This window comes from Ovis canadensis, chromosome 19 (genome assembly GCF_042477335.2).
Source record: "Ovis canadensis isolate MfBH-ARS-UI-01 breed Bighorn chromosome 19, ARS-UI_OviCan_v2, whole genome shotgun sequence".
Classification (NCBI taxonomy): Eukaryota; Metazoa; Chordata; class Mammalia; order Artiodactyla; family Bovidae; genus Ovis; species Ovis canadensis.
Window position 1 is genome coordinate 40,410,009 of NC_091263.1, and position 6,531 is coordinate 40,416,539.

The 6,531-nt window shown below is 36.4% G+C and overlaps 1 non-coding gene across 1 annotated transcript; it reads right to left on the reverse strand.

The window, feature by feature from the left end:
* Positions 1-2,281: 2,281 nt before the first annotated feature.
* Positions 2,282-2,353, reverse strand: TRNAW-CCA (transfer RNA tryptophan (anticodon CCA)). The gene has a single exon. It is a non-coding gene; the product is annotated as a tRNA-Trp (tRNA).
* Between the last annotated feature and the right edge of the window lie 4,178 nt (positions 2,354-6,531).

Here is a 6,531-nt window from a genome sequence, read left to right on the forward strand (position 1 = left end):
TTAGCTGTCAAAAACTCATTCCAAGGAACTGAAAGTTTGGCTGGGGGAAAAAATTCATTTCAGGTCTTAAAAAAATACATTTTTCATTTGAGTGGAGGGAAAGATGACATGGTTAGAAGTCAAAAGGCTTGAGGGCCTTCTGAACCCTGGTGAAAAAAAAAACATCTTTCAATACAGACAACTCAGAGGAAAGTCAGGGCCAAATCAATGAAGCCAGTGCCTTCCTATTTTGTAGGAGCCAATCATGTACAATTGCAGAATAGTACAACTTGGGGGACTTTTTGTAACTTCGACAACAATGTCCTTGAGACAGCAGAGGATGGAAAAATTACTCGGGTAGGTGTTTCAAGAGAATAAGTTTCTATAACAAACATCTGGAATTAGTGTTCTGTACATGGGCTAGAAATGTCTTATTATTATTTAACATAGTCCTATTTATGGGTGTCTTAACAACTGTTGTTTTTTATAGAGAGTGATAATATATTCTAAAATGATATTTAATACTGATATTTCCAAATCTGTTCTTAAATATGTGTGTGTGTCATGAAATTTTAAACAGTCTTTCAACGTTTTATTTGGTTTCAGACGTGCTGACTAATCTTGGAACTGGATTTATATTTATCACAAAATTCAGCTTTTAGCCCTACCTATTTTAATTTCTACCAGATATTTTCATGATAAGGTTAGAGAAAATAAGTACCTAAAAAAAGAAAATAAAACAAAAAGTACCAACCAAACAAAACCTCTGAGGGAGCCAAATGGAAGAAGTGTTTCCTTTAAGTAAAACGAGCAAGTCCTTAAGTTCTGAGGTTCTAGAGTTGGACTCTGATTTTTTAACAGTTGGTTCTTTTCACTTGTCTAGAATATGAGAAAGTTGGAAAACTCATGTATTCATCGAGATGAATGTCGCTTTCTGCTATTAAGAAAAACCAAGTATCATCTAACTAAAAACTATCAGGCTAAAACAAAATAGCCAAACAGTGATTATGAAGCATATTCTTTGTTTATTCTCTGTTCTGTGTCTTCTAAATAAGGTAGAGATAGAGAATGCCATGTTATTTCATTTTCCAACTTTACAGCATATTTCAAAATATTTTCAGATCTTGTCTGCTACAGTTTGTTCTAATTAATTAGAACATGTGATTATATCTACATGACTCCAAAATATCTTGGTATTGTGACAAGTTGGAGTGGACTAAGGTATGGTGGGGAATCAATCCAAATACTTTTCTGGAAAATGGATGTAAAGAACAGTCACAAATTCAATAATAGTTTTGAAACCAGTTCATGTATTATTAGTTTTGGCCTTAAAATAACTTCTCAGTGAATAAGCCCATAAACAATCATTTTATCATCAAATAAAAATTGCAACTGCTTATAGAGCTCTCATCACTTGTTTGACAAAAGAAAATACAGCCTTGCGAGAGGAAGACATCTATCAACTGATATATATTTCTAAATTTCTTTTCTAATTTAGATACATTTATACTTTGTTTAAAAAATCTTAAGAATTTTAAAAGTATTTTTGAAGGAATGATTCAAGTGTTTATAATATATATCACAACATTTTTAAATGTCATTATGATGGATATTTTAATTTAGTATTTTTTGATAAGTTTAGAACTGGTGATTTGTTACTGGAGCAACTTATAATAATGAATTAAACTTGATTTATATAGATGATGATAAGATATAGTAATTGGGTTTATTTTTGGGAAAAAGGCAATTCAAAATCTATTTGTGTTTATGTACCCAAACCCAAGTTTAATAAGAAAGCGGAGACAAAGGAAATATGAAATATATCTATAAATATATATGGATGTCTGTATAAATAACTATGTATATTTCTTGCCATCTTAAGGAAAAAGATGTCGAATTCTAAGCATCAAAAGTCTTATAACTAAACAAAGGTGGTAAGGTTGTAGGGAAATATATTTAAATTGTGAAAAATGTATAAGAACTAAAGAATTTTAAACTAGTTTGGGACTCTACTGTGTTCAGGCAGAGATCTTGTAGGAGATTGGCGTGGGCGACATGAGAAAACATACGACATCCTTTTAGCTGGGAAAGAAATTTTGAGTGACATGAAAAAAAAGGAATAAATACATCAGAGAGAGAGAGTGGCTTGCATTTAGCCAGTTACATGGTAGGTAGGTAGGTAGGTAGGTGAAGTTGCTTGGTCATGTCCGACTCTTTGCGACCCCGTGGATGGCTTCTCCATCCGTGGGATTCTCCAGGCAAGAATACTGGAGTCGATTGCCATTTCCTTCTCCAGGGGATCTTCCCAACCCAGGGATCGAACCCAGGTCTCCTGCATTGGAGGCAGACGCTTTAACCTCTGAGCCACCAGGGAAGCTGGGTGGTATTTTTTACAGAGTAATATAGTGAAAATATTTAAATTTTCAGACCTAGATCTGGTATGATGTATTGTCCAGTAGGAAACAGCAACCCCCTCCAGTATTCTTACCTGGACAGTTCCACGGACAGAAGAGCCTAGCAGGCTATAGTCCATGGCGTCGCAGAGTTGGACATGACTGAAGCAACTGAACCCACACACACACACTGTCCAGTAGAGTGCAGAGTTGGACATGACTGAAGCAACTGAACTCTCTCTCTCTCTCTCTCTCTCTCTCTCTCTCTCTCCCCCCCTCACTCCCCCTCACTCCCCCTCACTCCCCCTCACTCCCCCTCACTCCCCCTCACTCCCCCTCACTCCACTCCCTCACTCCCTCCCTCTAGTAGAGTGGGGCATGCATGTTTTGAACTCTTTTTTTTTTTTTAGTTTTTTATTTTTTAAATTTTAAGATCTTTAATTCTTACATGCGTTCCCAAACATGAACCTCCCTCCCACTTCCCTCCCCACAACATCTCTCTGGGTCATCCCCATGCACCAGCCCCAAGCATGTTTTGAACTCTTTAGCTAAGATTCATGTGATCAATAGAGTGGGAACTTGAGTTTGTCATTACAATGGCCTCTGTTACCTGGAGGAATGCACACAGGTTATAAAGCATAGTTAGGTAAGGACAGAACAGAAAGTTACAGGGGCTTGATGATGACACAATGCAGAGGACACTTCAAGGAGACATAATACTTTGCTCCATCCTCTGTGGAGCAAATCCTCATTAATGGATTTGATAGTTACCCTGACAAAAAAAGCTTCACATACATATTCCTTTCCTTTTATGTCTCGGTGTTTTCCCAAAGCTTAGTAAGCCTAGTCCTGGCAGTATTCAGAATGATTTTAGATGGTATGCCATAGACATTTGTTTATAAAGTTATTCATTTAAATAAATATATTAGAAAAAGCGTGGCTGAGTCATAAAACTGATGATATTGCAATATCATTGCTTAAGGGTAAGATCAAATCAGTGTTAAGTATATTTAGAAAAAAACAATAGTTTATGTTCAGTAAGAATGTTTAGGAAAGTCACAAATGCAGAAAAGTCAATATGTTAAATGAAAGACTGAGATTGCAAAAAAGCCTAGTTCTCTAATTTTCCTCACATAGCTCTTTATGTCTCTGATACAATCTAGATTTATCCCTTTCATCATTCTCTACCCATCCTCTGTCTAGTAACTGACCACATCATTTGTGAGACCCAGTGCAAAATAAAAATCCAGGGCTTCTTTTTCAAAATTTATAAGTAATTTCCAGATGGTGACAGGAGAGTCTTAAATCAAGCGTGGGGTGTTTGTGAGTTTGAGGCCCAGCACAGTTGATTCTACTGCCCCTCTCTGTAAAGGAACAGGATGAATTGGGAATCTGCCAAAGTTTCATGTTCATCTTGGTTGTAGGAAATCTGATATGCAGAGTCAAATTTTATGGAAGTGTTTGTGTAGGTGTGTATGTTTGAGTATTATTGTTTCTAGTGGAAAGCCAGACTATATCCAAGACAGTTATGGAAAAGCTAACATCAAGACTTTATCTGTTGTTATGTATGTGGGAGAACATGCAATCATGTGAGTTACAGAAGCCAGGGTCCCAGTGGCCTCCTTTGGATGGTCTTAGGGCCACATATTGGTCACTGCTGTGAAGTGTCTTATTTTATATAGACAATTAAATACCCCAAGCTACTTTTCTAGGTTAACCTGGGGAAAAAAGTTTTCTGTTCAGTAAGAATGTTTAGGAAACTCACAGATGCAGAAAAGTCCACATGTGAAGTGAAAGACTGAGATTGGAGAAAAACCCTGGTTCCCTATTTTTCCTCATACAGCTTTTTATGTCTCTGATACAATCTAGATTTATCCTTTTCATCATTATGTACCTATCCTCTGTCTCATGACTGACCACATCATTTGCGAGACCCAGTGCAAAAATAAGAATCCAGGGCTCTTTTTTCAAAAGTTATAAGTAATTTCCAGGTGATGATAGGAGAGCCTCCCTTTGGGAAGAATGACATTTCAGCCTTTAGGGCATGAAGTGGGAGATCAGTTGCTTTTCTCTTCAGGTTCATATGAAGTCTCACCAAGCCTGCAAAAAATGAAATGTTTTTCTCTTCTTCCCCTCCCTCCTCATGCTTTTGCCATCCTGCAACTTTTATTTTTGCCTTCGGGTTTCGGCTTACAGGACATCTCCCCACCATGCATTCTGAAGCCCACGTTTGTTGGTCCCGCTCTGGGATGCCAGATTGCTTTGGTCTCCTTAAGGCTTTCTTCTAGCCCCTAGAGGAACACTTCAGAGGCTTTCTGGAAGTTGCTTGCTTGTCTGTCTTCCTTCCAGATTCTGTGATGGGTGAAGTCAGGACTTCATCGTTTTGACAGCTTATTCTCTATTCTGCCAAAGATCCTGGCACATAACACACTCTACATATTTGGTGAATGAATGATTGAATGACTTAATGCATCAGTTAAAATACATGAAAGGTCTGAGAGCACTAAGAATATCTACAAAAAGACTCAAATGAACTGGCCTAAATGATATTTTAACTGCTTATGACATATGCATCATGGTCTCCATATGGGCTCTTAGGCGTGCATAAGTATCTCCATCCTTATATTGTATTTTCAAATAAAGGATTGCTTTTAAAAATACTTTCAATATTCATTTAATGTCTAGCTTCAAAACAGATTTCATATTGAAAGCCTGTACATACCAAACCAGTAATTTTGTCAAATTTTTCGTAGTAAATGTGAATCATAAGTAACTTTTTTTAATCACCAATATTTACCCTTTAAACACTTGAACCATGTTTGTGGTTCATTGTTTTCATATATGAATCTACTCTTTTACCTCATGTAAAAACAGTTCTACTTGTGTAAAATTGTCTTTTAGTAGGGACATGTGGTAATTCATGTGATAAATCGTTTCTGATTCTTAAATATGTCACAAAGAGCTTCGAAAATGAAAAAATTTTGATCTTCTAGCTCTAGAGTTTATTGGCTTTGATGTTAGGTGCTATGTTTCTTTAAAAAAAAAATACCCATTCCTGAGTTTCTTAATTCTGTAAACTCTGGACTTAGATTCAGTTATGAGCTGAAGATCAATAAATTCATAATCTCGAAAGTCTGTATGCTTATGTGTATTAAATTTATACAGTTTGATTATATTTAAAGCTCATCTGAAAAACTCAGTAAATTTCCAGTTGTCTTGTAGAAGTGTTCTGTCATTAAGAAATTTTGCAGTAAAATGTATAATGGCTTAAGACATCTGAGCTATATAAAAAAGAAATAGAAAAACTAAACTTTGTAGACAGATATTTTTGCCAATGAAATATCTTGTCGGAAAGTTTTGAACAATTTGGTAAGGGGATAAATAATTTGAATCTTGGGTGAAAAACTGTAAAAAAAAAAAAATAGCTGAGATTTATCAGAAATTCACCTGCCTTTCTCTGTGGGAATTAATGGACTGGAATTGCTATAGTAAGAAGAGTGAGTTCTGTTCTTAAATGGGAATTAGTAGGGACTCATAGAAGGTGATGTTGGACTTCCTCTCTGCACAATTCATTTCTCTCATCTTTTCTACATCAGTAGTCAAACTTTGCTAGAGATAAAATAAATACTTAACATACATAAATATATTTTCTTGCTGTCTTCTCTCCAGGGTTGCTGTTAAGCACAGAGTGTGTTTTCTGAAAGGCTCTTCTTTACATAAGAAGGTCAAACGTATGGACTTTCTGTTTCCAAAGAGGGAGCATAGTGTTACAGGTATGGTGCTTTGATTTTAAAACCTCCTTCATGTTCTGGCACCACTGTTAACAAACTGAGACCTTCCTCAATAGCTTATCTTCTATTTTTTTAATAATTTATTTTAAGCCATTTTAGCCAAACAAAATTGAGAGGAAGAAAGATACCCCACATGCCCCCATCCCCCAAACAAGCATAGATGCTCCACACCACTCACTGTCAATATCACTCACCAGAATGATACTTTTTTTTTTAAACCAAGAAATTACATTGATGCAGGGCTTCCCTGGTGGCTCAGATGGTAAAGAATCTGCCTACAGTGCAGGAGACCCGGGTTCAATCCCTGGATTGGGAAGATTCCCTGGAGGAGGTCATGGCAACCCACACCAGTATTCTTGCCTGGAGAA